Raw genomic sequence first — 21084 nt, 5'->3', positions numbered from 1 at the left:
TGACAAAACCTTTCCATCTAAATTTTGCCCAGTGAATGAGCAAATGCTGGTTTGCTTCTGGGATCACCCAGAACTTCCCACACCCTCACTTGCTTAAATTTTAAAATCAAGTTAACAGATATTTTTTTGGAAGGAAAAATTTGACCCTATTTTTTTCTTTCATATTGGCTAATCAGAAGCTGTATAAAAAATGCCTCCAAGTACTGTCACTTTTTTAAACTTAGAAACAAAAATGATGGGTCTTTGTATTAAATTGTGTAAAATGTTTATTCTAACATTGTAATCAATAAGTCTGATTTTACAAGTAGAATGCTTATTTAATTTTTTTTTGATGATTCTACATTTACTTAGATGACTGATAGAACAGCTTTAATTATATATTAACCATTTGAATACATTTCTTTACTGTCTTGCCCCCTCATATAGTAAACAAGGAGCAAAAGAATGTCCAGGGTGCATAGCTCTGCTGTGTGTGTGCCTGAGATTTTCATTCTCTGGCTAGCTTGTCTTTATCAGAATTTATTCCTTACTTTATGCCCAAATTCTGTCACCCAAATTAAAACAGCAGTCCCAAATGAGAACTCCAGAAAGGAAGTGAAATGGATGTTAGAGGAATATTATTTGCTGACTACTTTCGTCAAGCCCTGCTGCCCAAAGAACGCTTATTTCAGCGAGTCCTAGGCTGCATTGCAGAGCATCTTTTGTTTCCTGGTAATAGAGACCTTGTACAAGTTATCTTTCCATCCAAGTGGAAGGGTCTGTTTATATGGGTGAAGCAGTGACTAACTGGAAAGCTAACTGAAACTTTGTTGTCAGCGTCTTATGGGAAAATGTATACATTTATGAAATGCCTTTGTGTGCATGCTCAGTTGCTAAGTCCTGTTTGACTCTTTGTGACCCCATGGACTGTAGCCCACCAGGCTCCCCAGTCCATGGGATTTCCCATGCAAAAATACTGTAGTGGTTTTCCATTTCCTTCTTCAGTGAAATGACTTTACGTGCTGTTTATTTCATGCTTCATTTTCCTATTTTTCCTAGTATATCTGTGTCCCAAATATCAAGAATTATAATAAACATGTAATTATTTTTTTCTTTGTAATTTTTTCTTTTGTATAAGTTTTTCCTTTCTAATTAAAGGAAAATGTGCTATTTAACGGTCATAAGAGAGCTCTCATCTAGTTATTTAGATAAAACCTTAGTGACCACTTCTTAATTTAGGCAATTTGGTTATAATTTCAAACAATGTAATTTTTTTCCCTTAGAGATTCTGTTATATTGTTAGCCCTCCACCCTAACTTTATGTATTGTATAGAGACAGTAATTTCTTTTTATATTTCCATCATAACTTTTCTTAGTGTGTTTTGAAAAATTAGCTGACATGACCTGACATGACTCACTGATGTAAGATTTATTGAAACCATCTTTTAAAAACTTAAATATTTGAGAGGCTTCCACAGCAATAACCATAATAAAACCCCAATTTTTTAACTTTCAGTGTACATCTTTTAGTGATTCCTCATACTCTTATTTGAAATTGAACACACGTTGAGGCTGGGTGTGGTTATTAATTCATTAGGGAATGGTGGATACACTCTTCGGCTCTTCTCCCCTCCTTTGGTCCTGGGAGCCAAGGAGGGAGAGGAGGAGGGATGGGGGTGGAGGAGGAGAGATGAGGGTGGAGGGGGAGGGAGGACAGTGAGGGGAAGGGGGAGACAGGGAGACAGAGGCTGAGAGGGAGACGATGACATTAGAGGTGACACGTAGCTGTCCTGGCTTCCTCAGTCTGAGGGGAGAGTAATGAAGGGTTTTCCTGCCTTCTACAGCCTGAGGACAACCCTATGGCCACAGCACCTTTTCTAATCCCATTTTCTGTGTGCTGCATGTCATAATCTGTAAGGCACTGGTTCCAAGTGAGAACACCGAATCCAAACAATGACTGTGTCTTGTATTTATTTGCACTTTAAAACTACAGTGTGTGGGAAAACTTACTCCTTAGGAAAAAAAAAAAAAAATAGGAGGGCTGCAGCCAAACAGCTCTGGGAATATGTTGCCATTCAAGTGGAGTCACTGGACCCAGCAAGCCTTCAGATCTCAGTTCTGTGATTTACAGCAGCATTTCACCAGGGAGAGAAAAGTGTGTGTCTCTTTAAAACTTTTTGTTCAAATCTCCCCTCTTTGGATTATCTGTATTTCTTGCAGTTGAGGGTCCCGTGTAACAATAAGCAGTTCTCCTGGAGACTGGCTGACCCAAAGTACCCCACTGTCTATACAACATGGAAGGCTAGAGCAAAAAGATTCTGAGTGGAAAAAAGACAGCAGAGTTTTCCTAGATACAGGGAGCTGGGAGGAAACAGGTCTAAAGTGGCAGGGTTATATCCTGCATGTTGTTTTGGACATGAAGATCAATAGTAATAACCAGGAAGAAGAACCTGTATGCAGAGCACATTGAAATAGCCACTTAGTGACTTTCTCTGCCAACCTGGTGAGTAGAACAGTCACTAGATTAAACGACTCTCGTTCTGTAAAATATGAATGTATGCCATGTATTTATGGTATAAGTGTGTGGAAGGGCTGTGTGTACTTTTTTAAAGGTATGAATAGCATTTGTAAACTTCCTGGGAATGAGAGGCAAAGAGGACCAGATAGGAACCAGAGTGAGGAGATGATTCATTAGCCTGACAATAGGGAGGGCGGTCAAAGAGCATGGAAACGGAAACAGGCAGGTTTCCAGGGCTAGCATGCATATCGGCCTGTCTGTTGTGAGTGTGCTAACCAGAACTTAAGAAAGAAGCTATTTTAAAAAGCCTAACTGGGTTCGTTTACAAATATTGATTAATCATTATAGTACCAAATATCTTGCTGATATAGAAAGCATGTGATTATGGTTGAAAAAAATCATTATTTAGAACTGTAGTCATTCTAATTCTATGGGCGATACATACACTGTTTTTCTCCTTCAAAACTTGGCTATTTGAAATGTGTTAAAAACATATAACAATATTTTATTATGAAATTGCACTTATTTTTTACAAATATAAAACAAAAATAACAATCCATTGGGAATTAGTTTAGCCTGCTATAAATAGGTTGTGACTATTGATCAATAATATTATCTATATTTTAATAAAATAGTTAAAATACTAAAAAAAAAAAAGCTGCTGGAGGAATGGTGTTTAAATGGATATTAATTTAGTTTTGAAAATTCTCTTTTTTCTGTTGACATTCTTTCATTTGCTTGTGGCCAACTCAGGTCATTTCTTTGTTCACTTTCTAGGATTAGAAATTTATTCTATGTAATTATGTAAAAATTCGAAAAGAAAATATTTAGTTTACTTTTGGTTTTAATAGGACTACTTGGCTGAAGATTAGAGATTAAACTTTAAAATCCACAAATGCATACTAAACATTTTACAGTAATTATGCCTATTGGAGCAGTAATAGGAGGCCTTCACTTTAAAAAAATATGAATTAAGGATATGGAGTAAAAAACAATTTGCCGATCCAACTAGGGACATCTACTAATTTGGTAAAAAATGCTGTTTGTTAGAATTCTCTAAATGTACCATTTGGTTTTGGGGACTTCGTTATTATTAGATCTGGCGTATCAACTCAGAGGAAGAATGACGAGGTCATCCTTATCCTTAAGAAAACCATTTTTTAATCAGCATTTTTTTTTACTCAAATTATAATTCAGCTTTCATATCTAATAGAATTTACATTTACTAGTTCCCACTTGAATATCATTATTTTTGCCCTTTTCTATCTGGTAGTTATTTATAAGGAAAACACAACAGCATTACAAAGAGATCATTTCAGGTCATTTATTGTTGTTTGTTTTTGATGGAATTTTGGTTCATTTACTATATCCTCATTTCAGAAGAATTAATGATACCCTAATACGTAAATAAGCAGGATCATTTGTATGCTTTACTAAGCTCATTTCCTATTTTTAAAATGATAATATTCTGGTGAGGTCTCTAGTCACTTCATCTCAGAATAATGTGAATACTGTAATAGGCATGATTTTATAATTTCTGGTAAATTATGGATGCAGACTTTGGTTTCATTCCAACACTGTCATACTAGCTGTATGATTTTGTACAATTTGCTTAATGTTATCAGACTTCAGATTTCTTACGTCTAAAGTGCGGTCAGAGGAAGAGGCACTACAAAATTCTTTTTCAATTCCAAAATTTTATGATATAGAAAGAATCCCCATGAACTTAACTGAGTACTGTATAAAAAGTGATAGTTAACCATGATAGCATGATTGAATCAAATTGAACTTTTTTATTTTTTAGGATCTCAGAAATATTGTTGAAAAGAAAATTAAGTTATCCTTAATGATTCTGGCCATTTCATTTGATGTTGCTTCATATGATCTGATACTTGGTTAAAAGTAAAAAGATATACTGCACAGTAGATTGGAGTGATTTAGAAAATAATATCACACTTTTATTAATGAGGAATCTATTGATTGTAAGTGAGAGAATTCCAATTCAGATTTACTTAAGCAACATACAAGGAATATTCTGGAATCTGTAGTCATCCATCCAAGAATGGATCTACTTATGTATATAAGATATACTTATGTATATAAGATAGATTCAGGGTTTCAAGTAGCCTCCATAGAGCTTTGTTTCTCTACCCCTTTGCCCTATTTTCCTGTTGATTTATTGCTTGGACAGTCAGGGCCTCAACCTAAGAGCAAAGTAAGTCCCAAGAATATATCCTTTGGAATTTTGATTAAAAGGAATAAAGACTGTCTCAATCCAAGCAACCACTCTGACCAGCTTTCATTAGGTCAGGTACTCATCCAATCACTGTGGTTGGGTTAGGGATGGAGTATTTTGATTGGCCAGCTGTGAGTCATAGGATCATCCCTTAACCATAGGCAAGTCACTCCACCCAAATCACAAGAAATTGGCTTTCCCATGGAGAGTAGGGTTCTATTTTTAGAATCGTGGTGGATGTGCAGAAACAACACAACAAAGTCCCAAATCTAACACAAGTCTTAGAATGGACGCTTTTTTGGCAGCTGGAAAGTTTTAAGCAAAAAGATAAATTGTCAACACACTTGGAAAATAATAACAATAACAACCAGTAGCTGTGGCTTCTGCTCTTTCTTTAAACCATTCAGTCAGATAGATGTCAAGACCCTTCTTGATCAATTTAAAGTTGATCTGCCCAAAGATTCAGAACTTTGCTTTATTCACACATTTACTTCATTCTTTTAATAATTTATAGTGGTGAAGCTTTGCATTTCTCCAGGGTTCTCAAGACAGGCACCTTGATTTTCTTGCTTGTTAACATTTACATATTTCTAATATGGCTGCTCCATTCCTATCTATATGATAGAGTTGAATATGAAATGGTTTTTAGGATTTTTTTTTTTTAAGAAAAAGATGTTTTCTTTTCTTATGTGACAAAATGTGATTTAAACTTTCCATTTGGCACCAATTCTGATTGAATTTTATTCTGAATCACAGGAATATATTGAGTCACATGTTGTATAGATGTCTGTGCAATATTTAATTTTGTCATTTATCAGAAAAACATAGAGACTGGGGGACAAGTGTTACTTAATTCCTTACCAATCTAAATGATTAGAACTACATATCTTTTAATTGGTAAAAAGCTTTATTTAACAATCCATATAATTAGATTAAAAAAAAAACTTGCTGGTGCTGTGTCACTAGGTAATGATCAAGCCAACCAGTGGAGAGGAAAGAACATGTACTTTGGCAACAGATAGAGCTGGTTCTAAGCCCAGCTCTTCCAATTACTGGTTCTCTGGTTCTAGGCAAGTGACTTAATATCCTGTGCCTCACCCTTATTTACAAAATGGGGAGTCATAATCCTTCTTCACAAGATTCTATCAATGTAAAAATGAGTCTAGGTGTCAATGTCTAGCATAATGCTAAAAATTTAATAAATACTATTTAGTTTTTCCTTCCTTACTGTTACTTCCTCCATTTATTTCCCCTCTTTTTCTCCTTCTTTCCTTAAAAAAAAAAAAATCTAGCTTAACCATCGTAGATTCACCCTTTGTCACTCATTTTAATTAAAGAATCAGTTCAGTTCAGTTCAGTCGCTCAGTTGTATCCAACTCTTTGCGACCCCATAAACCGCAGCACACCAGGCCTCCCTGTCCATCACCAACTCCCAGAGTTTACCCAGACTCATGTCCATTGAGTCAGTGATGCCATCTAACTATCTCATCCTCTGTTGTCCCCTTCTTCTCCTGCCTTCAATCTTTCCCAACATCAGGGTCTTTTCAAATGAGTCAGCTCTTTGCATCAGGTGGCCAAAGTATTGGAGTTTCAGCTTCAACATCAGTCCTTCCAGTGAACACTCAGGACTAACTTCCTTTAGGATGGACTGGTTGGATCTCCTTGCAGTCCAAGGGACTTTCTGCAACTCCACAGTTCAAAAGCATCAGTTCTGTGGCACTCAGCTTTCTTTATAGTCCAACTCTCACATCCATACATGACAACTGGAAAAACCATAACCTTGACTAAACGGACCTTTGTTGACAAAGTAATGTCTCTGGTTTTTAATCTGCTGTCTAGGTGGGTCATAACTTTCCTTATAAGGAGTAAGCGTCTTTTAATTTCATGGCTGCAATCACTATCTTTAATTGAAATAATGATTGATTAAATACCAATTTACTTAAAAGGGAAAAAACCTATAGCTGATAAAAAATAGGCAGATGTTTCTTTATGATAAATTAGGAATGATTTGGTTTAAATCATATGCTGTCAAGTGACTTTTTATTTTTCCCTGGACAGGAAAGTAGTCAAATAATTATTTTATTGATAAATCTTTACAAACTAATGACTAATTATATGTTCATAGTCTAATCTAAGTGAAGGAAGAGTAAAAAGAGTCTAGTAAGCTAGTAAAATGCTGGAAGTCTTAAATAAATACAGTTTAGCCTTGCTGTCTTTGAATTCTTTCTATACAATTTGATGCTTCAAAAAGCTACAAGGAATGACAGAAGAGAATAAGTCTATATCTTGGCACTAGAAATGGAAATAATCCTTACAAAGATAATGTTCTACTAATGGAATCAGCCCTGATGTATAGTGAATGCAAGAGTGTATTTAGTCCCCACTACACGATAGTGAGTTGCTTTTTTTAAAAAATCCTTTTTGTCAATAATGGATAATGTCTTTTTTTTTTTAATTGTTAAAGAAGGTAATGATTTGTCCTGAATCTTTTCTTTGATATAGGAAGAAAAAGCAGCTTTTTTTTTTCTTCCTGAAAGACTTTTTAAAAATGAGATTTCAAATAATGTATTTTTACAGATTACAAAAAGTTACCGACTTTTAAACAATTAAGCAGAACAAAGTCAAGTTCAAATGAGTTGTCTTCCATGGAAAAATGACATTAGCTTGCTAGACAATGGCATCAAAGTCAGGCTTCTATTAAGGAAATTGAAACTCAACAATTGTCCCCTGCTAGGCTGCTGCTGCTAAGTCGCTTCAGTCGTGTCCGACTCTGTACGACCCCAGAGATGGCAGCCCACCAGGCTCCGCTGTCTCTGGGATTCTCCAGGCAAGAACACTGGAGTGGATTGTCATTTCCTTCTCCAATGCATCAAACTGAAAAGTGAAAGAAGTCGCTCAGTCGTGTCCGACTCTTAGCGACCCCATGGACTGCAGCCTACCAGGCTCCTCCGCCCATGGGATTTTCCAGGCAAGAGTACTGGAGTGGGGTGGCCTTCTCCACCCCTGCTAGGCAGTGGGTAGGAACTGGACATTGGGGTTTTAATTGCTGTTTTGTTCTAGGTCATGCCTTGCTCTTCCAACTAAATCTGGTGTAGAGAGTCCCTGTTCTTCTTCTTCTTGCTTTTGATCACCTAATAGAAAGAAGCCCATGTTCCTCAGGGAAATAACTGGGCAGTGTGAATCAATCTTTCTCTCTCTCTCCCCTCAGTAAAATCTACTTTTAGTGTAATGATAGCAAATCAAGTGTAAAAAAGGAATAGAATTGGTGTTCATTTCTCTGTGCCTCATTACTGCATTCAATGCACTGTTTTTAACCAGCAAGGGGAAAAGAGTTGATTTAATCTTAACAGTTTGAAATGTACATATAGGGAGAAAAAAATCAGGTGGAAATAAATGTTAAGTGCAGAAAGCACCTGGATTATTTAGCCCCTGCCTCTGTAGTTGAGTAAAAATAATAATTTGGAAAAAGTCTTAAGTTTTCAAATTTGTAACCTACTTCTTCTAATCCTAGGATTTTACTTATATGGACTCTCAGTGGGCAGAAATACCAGCATCAAGACAGTTGCAGACTAGCACAGCAGGTGAAAAGTGTTCATAAATAACCCTAAACTCATAACTTATTATAAAAAGAGTTATAGAGACAAGCTTTCAGAGCTCAGAGAAAGGAGAGATGATTTCTATTGGAGTATGAAGCAGGAGACAGTGAGGATTAGAAAGACCAAAAGAAGGATATTCGAGAAACTGATGATCTTTAAGCAAAACTGGGGGCTTCCCTGGTGGCTTAGACTGCAAAGAATCTGACTGCCAATGCGGGGGACCCAGTTTCAATCCTTGGGTTGGAAAGATCCCCCGAAGAAGGGAATGGCAACCCACTCCAATATTCTTGTCTAGAGAATTCCATGGACATAGGAGCCTGGTGGGCTACAGTGCATGGGGTCACAAAGAGTCAGACATGATTGAATGACTATCACTTTCACAAGCAAAACTTTGAAGATTAGTAAGATTTAAAAGAAAACAGAATTCCAGATACAATGTAATACATTAGAGATACTGGGCTGTGAGAAAAATTTTGAGTGTAATTGAATTAATTTAAATGAGTTCTGACCATTTTTGTAGATGCTGCGCATGTTTTTACAGAGTAAAATTAAAACTTTCTGTGTGTGTGCATTTGTGTCAGTGGGTAGGGGTTTTAGAAGCCAGTATATGGATCTGATTATCAGAGTCTATTCTAGTTTTTATCTTCATGAGGAATTTTAATCTCTGCTTGTTCCAATCCTTTGCCAACTAAAACTCCAGCCATGATGGCTCCCACTCTGAGATTAAGCAAGCTGATGTTATAAAATTGGTGTGCCTGGGAAGGTGTACACTTAGAGGTATTTTTTACCATGTGGCCTATAAATGACTAATTTATTTAAGCTGATATCATTTAAATACTATTTGTAAGTGATTTCATATCCAGAAAAAAATGACATCAATTATCATAAACACTTAGCACATAATTCTTCTTTCTCCATTTCAACCCTAAGACATCACAGTTTGCCCAAATAAATATTTGGTGAGTCCTAAGAGGTTAGAGTTTGGTTTAAAACTTATTACTTAATGGGGATCTGTCCTGAATGTTGATTGGAAGGACTGATGCTGAAGCTGAAGCGCCAATACTTTGGCCACGTGATGTGAAGAACTTTTTCACTGGAAAAGACCCTGACGCTGGGAAAGATTGAAGGCAGGAGGAGAAGGGGATGACAGATGATGAGATGGTTGGATGGCATCACTGACTCAGTAGACATGAGTTTGAGTAAGCTCCGGGAGTTGGTGATGGACAGGGAGGCCTGGCGTGCTGTATAGTCCATGGGGTCGCAAAGAGTCGAACATGACTGAGTGACTGAACTGAACTGAAGAGGTTGGAGTTTGTTTTAAAACTCCTTACTTACAGATTTTACAAAAATCTCAAGTAACCTAAGCAAATAAGTTAATAACATCTTAATGGATTCCCACCCCTCTCCCCACCCAAAAGAATACATCATAGTCCTAGAATAATATTAAGGGTAACTTAATTAGCTCGCTGCTTTTGAAAGAACAAGTAAGGTTCAGATTTGTGGTTCAGAACAAAAAGTGGTGTAGTTGAGTTTAATTAGCTAGAGTTTAATTCATTATTTGTATAACTGAAATTTTATTTGAACAGTGTGATAAAGAACAGATAATTCTACAAAGGCATGCTGAGTAAAAATGTATTGGTTTACAGCTAGTGTAGCATAGGTGACTTTAAGGTAATTAAGTTCAGAGAGATACAGGTTTCAGTCATGCCCACGTTTCCCAATGAGGCTACAGATGTGGACAAGTTACTCTTTTGGATCCTCACTTTCCTTAGAGGTTGAATGGGAAGAATAATATTAATTTTGGGAGGTTGTTAAGAATAAATGAAAGAGAGGATGTTAAGTGCCAAGCGTATAATTGATACTCTATAATCCATAGATTTTATTAATAGGGCTGTGTGTAATCTTCAGAAGGAGTTTTGAGACTATCTTGGATCCTTGAGAATATTTGTTGATGTTCAGTGAAAGAAGGAAAAATTCAGAGAAGTCCCTGTTACCAAGAGTGTTGTGAAACCAATTCTCACCCATTTCTGATGACAGAGCAGATTGGAGCATCTCTTGGAAAATGCCTTAGCCATTTGGTATCTATTGTGATGCTACCGGGGTATAAGAATGCACTATTTAAAAAGTGTGGGCTAGGAGAACTGAAAGGACTTGTAATGACTCAGCGGGAAAGAGGGAGGCCAGTGGAATCAGGAAACATGTTTCCGGTAAACACTGGAAAAAGGCTAGACACAAGAGAAAATAATTGCCAACCTCCACTGAATTAAAATCCTTCTCCCACTTTCAGCTCATGTTGACAGCATGACCTAACTCTTTGCAGAAGAAGGCAGTGACTGTAGCAGATGGTGCGGTGACCACCTGGCATATTTGCCGTCAGAAACTGGGAGAGTCTAATTCTGTGGTCAAGAGTTTTTCAGCTTACATTTGGGAGTCTGGGTCCTGCGCGCCAAGCCAAGGGATCAAAACACATTCTGATGAAAAGCCTTCCAGAGTCAGCACATTCAGGGAGTTCCACTGAGGCCAGGACCAGTAAATAACACCAACCCCAAGGAGTCACATGAGGCGTGTGATTGCGTCTTCCGGGCGGATGCCGCCCTGCCTTCCAGCTTGTGCGCAATTCAGACATCTGTATGTGACGTATGACAACGATAGCTTCTTGTGTTATTTCTGTTTCTTGTCATCGCTTCTTGAGATAAGAGCTTGTCCTGTATTTTAAACAAAGCGAGCATGAGGTGCATATTATCTGCCAGCATTTCACAAAGCTGACCGACAGAGACATGGCAGAGACTTACCTAAATAGAGGCATCGCAGTAACAGATCCAGAAGATGTTTACACGCTTTTGTTCCCATACTCCAGAAGGATCCCACTACCAGATTTGGAAAGCATGCAGAAAATATTGGGTGGGCCAAAAAGTTTGTTCGAACAAAAGAACAAACCCAATACATAACAAAGTTCAAAGGTCAACATTTTGAGATAGTATATATACCTCAAATAAGAAAAGGCTTAAGTAAATTAGTAGAATATTATGCTTCTAATAATATTACACATGTGAAAAATACCAGTGTCTTTCCCATGTGACAAAGATAAGGTACAATATTTGATATACATGGCAATTACAACAATATGCAGGTCAGTCACAGAAACAATGAAGAGACTACGCAAGCATCATAGCATTTCTATTGGGTGGTATGCTTATGGGATTTTGTCTTACGTTAATTTAAAAATAAAGCAAGGGGTCTTTCCCGATGGTCCAGCAGTTAAGAATCTGCCTTTCAGTGCAGAGGACTCAGGCTCCATCCGTGAGTCAGGGAACTAAGATCCCACATGCCATGAAGCAGCTAAGCTCACGAGCTGCAGCTGCTGAGCCCTGGTGCTCTGGAGATGTGTGCCACAAAAAGAGAATCCGTGTGCCAACATGGATTCTGCGTACCGCAGCTAAGACTGACACAGCCAAATAAGGAAATAAATACTAAAAGATAAAGACTTATTTATGCAGGATTTTTTTCCTTTAAGACCAACTCTTTATTATGCCTGTGTCTTCTGAAGAACTGTAAAGAGAGAGGAGAATTCAGTATTTACTGTGAATGAAATACTCTTCACCTCACGTTCCTAAGAGTGGGATTTATCTGAAAGTCAGTTATAATTAAATAAGGAACTAGACATATTCCAATGACTTTTAAGATTAAAAATAGACAGAAAAAACTTTAAGGCATCAGCAAGTTAAAGATCTCAATCACACTGACTAGCTGTTTTATTTATGGCACAGTGTAAACCCAAATTGTATATACTGGAAATGTGTGATCTCTGTCATCTACTATTTCTTGGCGAATTTTGCCTCTTCACCCTCGTCTGTGTTTCCAAAATAGAAAGTCTATCCTGATTCCTGGCATTACTTTACTATGCTGATACTGTTCCCCTAATTTTTTAAAACAGAAAATGATAGAGAAAATATCAAAGATTGTGTTTCCTAAGGAATATCCACCAGCTCTTAAGGAAAGTACGCCAAGTCAAAAGTCACAACTAATCAAATATGAAATCTCTTGGTTGATACTTGATGCCCCCAAGTATCATAGATATGCAAGGGAACATTTTATCCTTCTGTGCAGATTTATCATACTCATTTTTCATTTAGAATATACACACATGAAAAGTGCTCCTTCTCTGATACTTTTCCAATTAAATAACTTTGAAGACATTTTCTTCTTTTTTCCCTTTGCTTTTAAAGAGAGTGGAACCAGGGAACTTTTCCTCTAATCCCTTTGAAGGCACATTTCCAAGAAGCCTAAATTTGTTATTATTCTGTTGCTAAGTCATGTCTGATTCTTTTTGACTCCATGGACTGCAGCAGGCCAGGCTCCCCTGTCCTTCACTATCTCCTGTAATTTGCTCAGATTCATGTCCATTGAAGCCTAAATATATAGGCACAAAACTTGATAATCTGCCTAAATGAAGTCTTGCAAAGGATCATAGGATCCCTCTGCTTCGTTTCCCCTTCTTTTCTGTGTATTGGATTAATTCCTAACAGGTTATAAACTCTGGCATAGTATATAAGGAACTTAGTGTTAGAAATTTCCTTTATTTGGAAGCAACAATCTGAAACCAAAAGACTTGAAATTAGAGGTAGAATTAGAATCTACTGTATAGCATAGAGCTTATAGTTAATGATACTGTACCATATACTTAAATATTTGCTAACAGGGTAGATCTTATGTTGTGTTCTTATCACACAAAATAATAATAAATAAAGAGAGTGAGAAGAAACTTTTGGGGTGATATTTATGGCATAGACTGTGGTGATGATTCATATGTGTATACTTAACTCCAAACTCATCATGTTGTATATATTAAATATGTACAGGAAGGAAATAATAAAGATTAGAGGTGGTTTGATGCTAAAGAATCTACCTGCAGTGTTGGAGACTCAGGTTCGATCACTGAGTCAGGAAGATCCCCTGGAGAAGAAAATGGAAACCCACTCTAGTATTCTTGTCTGGAGAATTCAATGGACAGAGGACCCTGGTGGGCTATATAGTCCATGGGGTTGCAAAGAGTTGGACACAACCGAGTGACAAACATTTTCACTTTCAGAGTGAAAATAAATCAGTTCAGTTCAGTCTTTCAGTTGTGTCCAACTCTTTGTGACCCCATGGACTGCACCATGCCAGGCTTCCCTGTCCATCACCAACTCCCGGAGTTTATTCAAACTCACGTCCATCGAGTCAGTGATGCCATCCAACCATCTCATCCTCAGTCATCCCCTTCTCCTCCCGCCTTCAGTCTTTCCCAGCATCATGGTCTTTTCAAGTCAGTTCTTCACATCAGTGAGCCAAAGTATTGGAGTTTCAGCTTCAGCATCAGTCCTTCCAATGAATATTCAGGACTGATTTCCTTTAGGATTGACTAGTTGGATCTCCTTGTAGTCCAAGGGACTCTCAAGAGTCTTTTCCAACACTACAGTTCAAACGCATCAGTTCTTCAGCACTCAGATTTCTTTATAGTCCAACTCTCACAACCATACATGACCACTGGAAAAACCATAGCTTTGACTAGAAGGACCTTTGTTGGCAAACTAATGTCTCTGCTTTTTAGTGTGCTGTCTAGGTTGGTCATAGCTTTGCTTCCAAGGAGCAAGTGTCTTTTAATTTCATGGCTGCAGTCACCATCTGCCGTGATTTTGGACCCTCCCCCCCAAAAAAATAAAGTCTGCCACTGTTTCCATTGTTTTCCCATCTATTTGCCAGGAAGTGATGGGACACTTCAGAAGACAATAGAAAAGATCAGTGAAACTAAGAACTGGTTCTTTGGAAAGATAAGTTTAACAAGACTCTCCAGGAAAAAAGAGAGAGCTCAAATAAAATCAGAAATGAAATAGGAGATGTTACAACTGATGCCACAGAAACACAAAGGAACATAAGAGACTGCTGTGAACAATTATACACCAACAAATTGGACGACCTAGAATGGGTACATTTCTAGAAACATACAACTTATCAAGACTGAGTCATGAGGAATAGAAAATCCAAACAGACTGATTACTAGTTAGGAGACTGAATAAGTAATCATGTCAATGTATGGCAAAACCAATACAGTATTGTTAAAAAAAAAAAAAAAATATATATATATATATATATATATATATATATATATACACATATATATCTAGGACCAAACAGCTTCATTAGTGAATTCTACCAAATATTCAAAGAGAATTAATACAAATCACTCTCAAGCTCTTCTGAAGTATGGAAAAGGAGAGAGGCTTTCCAAATTCATTTCATGAGGCCAACATTTCCCTGATACAAAAACCAGACAAAGACCCCTCAAAAAAAGAAAACTGCAGACCGATATTATTGATGAGCACAAATACAAAAATCCCCAACAAAATATTAGCAAACCAAGTTCAGTAGTACATTGAAAGGATCATGTACATTATCGAGTGGAATCTAGAATCACAAGAGTGGTACAACATCTGCTGATCAGTCAATATGATATGCTACATTAGTGAAATAAAGATAAAATTTATGAGATTCTCTCAATAGATGCAGAAAAAACATTTAACAAAATTCAACATCCATTTATGATAAAGACTGTCAACATTGCAGGTAGAGAGGGAACATACCTCAACATAATAAAGGCCATATATAAGCCTAAGCACACAGCTGGCGTTATACTCAGTGGTGAAAAGCTGAGTCTCTTCCTCTATGGTCAGGAACAAGACAAGGATATCCCCCCTGCCACTTTTATTCAACTTAGTACTAGAAGTTCTAACCAGAGCAATTAGGCAACAGAAATAAATAAAAGGCATCCAACTTAGAAAAGAAGTAAAACTATCACTATTTGCAGATGACATGGCATTATATGTAGAAAACCCTGAAGACATCATAGAAAAATGTTAGAACTAATAAACAAATTCAGTGAAGTTGCAGAATACAAAATCAATACACACAAAACTATTGTGTGAGTACATTTATAAGAAACTGTCACAGAGAGAAATTATAATATCCCATTTATAGTCCCATCAGAAAACTGTAATACCTAGAAATAAACTTAATTGAGGAGGGGAAAGACCCATATATTGAAAACTATAAGACAGTAATGAAAGAAATTGAAGAAGACATAAATAATGGAAAGATACTCCATTTATGCTCATGGACTGGGAGAATCAATATTGTCAAAATCTCTATAATGCCCAAAGCAATCTATAGATTCAGTGCAATCCCTATCAAAATGCACATGGCATTTTTCAAAGAAATAAATAATTCTAAATTTATATGAAACCATGGAAGACTCTGAATAGTCAAAGCAATCTTTTGAAACAAGAACAAATATGGGGGCAATATGTTCCCTGATTTAAAACTATCTTACAAAGATATAGTAATTAGAACAGTATGGCATTGGCATCAAAACAAACACAAATATCAATGAAACAGAATAGAGAACCCAGAAATAAACCCATATATGTTCACATATGGTCATTTAAATTATGACAAAGGAGCCAAGAATATACAAGGGTAAAAGCACAGTCTCTGCAATAAATGGTGTTGGGAGACCTGGGCAGCAACATACAGAAGAATGAAACTCAACCACCATCATGCTCCATAAACACAAATTAAGTCCAAATGAATTAAAGACCCGAATGAAAGACCCAAAGCCCTAAAGCTCCTGGATGAAAAAAAGTATGTGTTAGGCTCCTTGACAGAGGCCTTGGCAATGATTTTTTGAATCTGGCACCAAAGCCAAACAAACAAAAACAAAAATAAGTGGGACTACATCAAACTAAAAAGCTTTTGCACAGCAAATGAAATCCCTAAAACAAGGTGAAAGGGCAGCCTACCAAATAGCAGAGGTTATTTGCAAATCATACATCTGATAAGGGGCTAATATCTAAAATACATAAAGAACTCATAGAAGTCAATAACAAAAAAATCCAGTCAAAAAGTGTATGGAGAATCTGAAGAAACATTTTCCCAAAGGAGACATACAGATAGCCAACAGATACATAAAAAGATGCTCAACATCATTAATCATCAGGAAAACACAAATCAAAACCAAACTGAAGTATGAGTGTGTCTGTGTTAGTAGCTCAGTCATTTCCAACTCCTTGTGACCCCAGGGACTGTAACTCACCAGGCCCCTCTCACACTATTAGAATGACATTTAGCAAAAAGACAAGAAATAACAAGTGTTGGTAAAGATGTGGAGAAAAGAGAATACTGTATCTTGTTGATGGGACTGTAAGTTGGCTCAGGCACTGTGGAAAACAGTATGACGTTTACTCAAAAAGTTAAAAAAAATAGAATTACCATATGACCCAGAAATTCCTCCTGTGCATATTTATCCAAAAAAATCCCCAAGCCACTAGCTAGAAAAGATATATGCACCCCAGTATTCATTGAGGCATTATTTACAATAACCAAAATATGTAAGCAACTTAAATGTCCATCAGTGGATGAACAGATAAAGAAATTGTGGTATAGACAGGCATACCTCAGGGATGTTGCAGGTTCAGTTCCAGACCACTGCAATAAAGCAAATATCACAATAAAGCAAGACACATGAATACTTTGGCCTCACAGTGCATATGAAAGTTATATTGGCATTATATTGTAGTCCATTGAGTGTACAATAGCATTATGTTTAAAAGAGCATATGTCTTAATTTAAAAATGCTGTATTGCAAAAAATTGCCCAATTATAATAGTACCATCAAAGATTACTGATCTCAAGTCACCGTAAAAAATATTGCAATAATAATTAAAAAGTTTGAAATAATGTGAAAATCACCCCCAAATGACACATATACACAGAATGAGCAAATGCTATTAGAAAAGATGGTGCTGATAGACTTGCATGACACAGGGTTGCCACAAACCTTCACTTTATATAAAACACAATATGTGAGAAGTGCAATAAAGCAAAGTGCAATAATAGGAGTAATGCCTGTACATATAATGGAATATCATTCAGCTATAAAAAATGAGGCAATCTTGCCATTTGCAACAGTGTGGATTGACCTTGATGGAGTTAAGCTGAAAAAGTGAAACAGAAACTAATATATTCTTAAGTGTGGAATCTAAAACAAAGAAAGAAGAGGAAAAAACCCAGAAGATTGGTAGTTTCCAGGGGCAGGGGATGGGGGAGTGATGGAGAAATGGTTGAGAGAGGTCAGGAAGTGAAAAAGAAAAGAAATGTGAGTGGTGAAGATTTTCTTAGACCTGTCAGTGGGTTATGCATTCTCCACCCCAATGTGCCCCACAGTTGTATAAAGAAAGGACATGCTTCTGTTCCTCCTGGCCTCCCCGGTGGCCCCCCGAATAAGCTCAGGTCAGTCTGACTCCAAAGCCCCAATTAGAATTTACTCTATAATCTACAACCTCTTAAAGTAATCATTAAAATTCCTGGTATCTAGACAAAACACATCTTTTAAAACTAGCCTGTAACTCACGTACCATACAATTCACCCCATTTAAAGTGTACAATTTAATGATAAATATATTCACAGGGTTGTGCAACTGTTACCACAATCTAAATTTAAAACAGTCACCCCAGAGGAAGCCCCATAGTTATTAGCAATGTCAAGCATCTCTTAATCTTATTCTGTGACAAATCACTAGGTCATAATTGACTCTGAAAACAAAATGCCTCTATAAAATTTATGGTGGATGTTGGGAAGAATAATATTGGGATAAACATTTTCTACATCCTTAGTACTTTGCTTTCACCTGTCCTGTGTATTCATCATAGGCTTCTTGTTACCTCCCAGTGGGAGAGTAAATCCATATTGTGACACTTTCTTAAAACAACTCCTAGGGTAACACAGACTGCTATGCCAACAATGCTAATCTAGGGTAATATCCTAGAGGAAGAAGGAAAAAAATAACAAAAACAAATGATTGAACAAATACACGAATGAATGAAGTACAGTTAATCATACCTCAATAGAGTGGTTTTAAAAAGCTACAAGAATTAGAATTTTTGGTTCATTCCTTTTTTAAAAGAAATTGAGATTTGAATAAATTTTGAGAACGTTTCTTACTGTTTATCATTCCTGTCTCCTGACTTAATGTGAAAGTATACTCATAAATATTTAGAGATAGATGCATGCAAACTTTTAAAATGTTAACTTATAAATAAATGCATTCAAACTTATAAAAGCATGCATACTTCATGGAAGACTATGGTCAGGCTATTTTCAATAATTCAGCTACTTCAAGGCAGTCATCTAACAGAACTCAGGTTGAAATTTTTTATTTGAAAATGGAAAGTATGTTAGCAAAATTCAATGCTAGTTTCATCCATGAAATTAAGAGGTATCCAAACCAAGTGATACATTGGGTTTTATGAAAAAATGTGATATACCCTCTTCTACATTTTAGTATCAATATTTATTTTCTTTTTGGAATCTGTGTTCTGGGGTGATTGTTTGGGTTATGTCTACTGCTAGCTGAGACTTGCATTTTATCTGTCTCTTAATACGCGAAGCAATAGACAGACACAGTGACAATGCTAATATGAGTGAGTATTATTTTACTAATCAATTGGATTAATTAACACATGAATATATAATAACTTTTGGAAACCATTTGCAAGCTAATCTAGTAAGAAGAATGAACAGGTTTTATTTCAGTGGAAACAAACTATCAAACCTCTCCTTAGTCTATTTGTTGGATTGCCTTCAAAGCTCCTGCAGTTTGGCTGAAAGGAAGAGAAAAACAATTGACTCTAAATTGAAATTTCAGTGAAGCTAAGGCAATAGAATGGCGACTGGTAAGGGCAGAGTTTCAGCAGACTGATTAATGCCCTTAAGTCTGTGATAAATACAGACTATATAGTCATAGATTTAAGGATGGAAAAGATCAGTGTCCTATCTACAGACTCTGCAGTATTTAAAACTTTTTTTTTTCTTTGGTTCAGGCCTATCCCAGGGAAAGCAAGTCTTTATTTTGACGTTTGGGAAGATCCCAATAATCGAAATTAGTTTATCACATTCATAGTGCATAAAATTTGAGACCCTATAAATAAACCCTCTAAGATCTTGTACTCAGGGTTAATTCTTCATGCAGGACATAATTTCTTTTTCATCTAGTTGATGATGTTACCTCTTTACACACAAAGTATGAAACTCATAAATAACATGAGTTTTCCTCAAAGCTGTTTGAACTTACTTTCCTAGAGTCAGAAATGAGATAGTGGAAGTTTTTTCGCTTGCTATATTACTCTTTCTGGACACGGAAGACCCACAGAGCCTTTCTTAATTTGCAGGTTCAGATCAGTTCAAACAAATTTGTCTTGAGGCTCTTCCTCCCTATTGTATGTGTCAGGTATGTGGCCAGACATGCCTAATGCTTGCAGTTATGGGTAGGAACTCTTAGCCAAGATGCAAGATCCAGACATCAACAGCAACATTCTGAATTGAACTGAAATTTTTGTTAAGTTTCAGCAGACATGCAAAATATTTATTCAAGAGGTTTCTCTTGTGTAATTTAGTTTTTTCACAGTTGTAATGTCCTATGCTGTTGTTATTTCAGAGAAAAATGCCTTCAGTTCACAAGCGGAAGTTTTCTTTAGCACATGGAATATTCTTCTCTCTTAATGGTACAAGATGCTTCAGATGTCCTTTGAATTTCTTGATTTGCAATTCTAGTTGCCATAATTGGGTTATTTTTCATTGTTTCACTGGAGTCAGAGGAAAATCCACATGCTGAGTGAGCCAAATGCAAAACTAGGTACTTTACGTTCTAAAACTCTAAGTTTCCCCTTATTTGGTTCTTTGATGCTTGATTGTTGTCTTTTTATTTTAATAAAAAAATTTTATATAATTTTGAAAGGTTACTTTTCATTTACAGGTTCATTGTGGATTATTGTGACTGAGTTGTAAGCTCAGCCCAATATTGCTACAGGACTGAATTTTATGCTTAAACATTCTAACGTGCATTGGGGATAATCATTAAATCTACCCCATCATCAATGCATATAAATCTCTAAGAAGAAGAGAACACAGTGCATAATCAGTATCTAAGATATACTGACTATTTTTATTCTAGAACCCATTTCACTTTGTGGTTGATTATGGTCCTTGTGGGCATTTTCCTTGTCAGAGAATGTAGGCACCATCTAATGTAGGCATCTTGGTTTTGTTCACTGATGTATCCCAAACATTTTTCAAAGTGCCTGGCAGAAAGTAAAGGCTCAATAATTTGTTAAATGAAAGAGTATTAGCCTGGTTTCAATCAGGCTGCTGGTCTACCACCTCCCCTTTGACATCAACTTGACCCAACTAAGTTGGCAAATATGCTGGTGGGGTCAAACATGCTCCAGGAAGATGCTGTAAAGCCTCTTCTCTGTTCTGAGGAGCCATGAAGACAGAAGGTGCCCATTTGTTTGGCTGAAGGTCATGGTCAAGAGAGTTCCTGGACCCTTGCTTTTTGTGCAGAAGGAGCATGAAAACTCTATAATTGATAAAGATTTCAGTGAAACTTTCCACGGTGGCTTTTGTTGGCTACATTTTATACTCTTTGAGTCTGGGAACTTTGCATTATAACTGTTTTCTTGGAGGGGAAAGTATAAACAAAAGGAAACACCTATTTTAATTCCTTTAAAAACTTATCATTTTTATAACAGATGGTAAAAACTTAGAGATAATGACAAAATATTAGAGAATTTAACAGATCTGGAATCTATCCTAAAGCAATTTTGGGAGCCTTTATCTTTCTAATGATGGCAAAGGAATAGAAATTAAAGTCATTTCAGGGCAG

This window comes from Capra hircus, chromosome 17 (assembly GCF_001704415.2).
Source record: "Capra hircus breed San Clemente chromosome 17, ASM170441v1, whole genome shotgun sequence".
Classification (NCBI taxonomy): Eukaryota; Metazoa; Chordata; class Mammalia; order Artiodactyla; family Bovidae; genus Capra; species Capra hircus.
Note: the sequence above shows the minus strand (reverse complement) of the source record.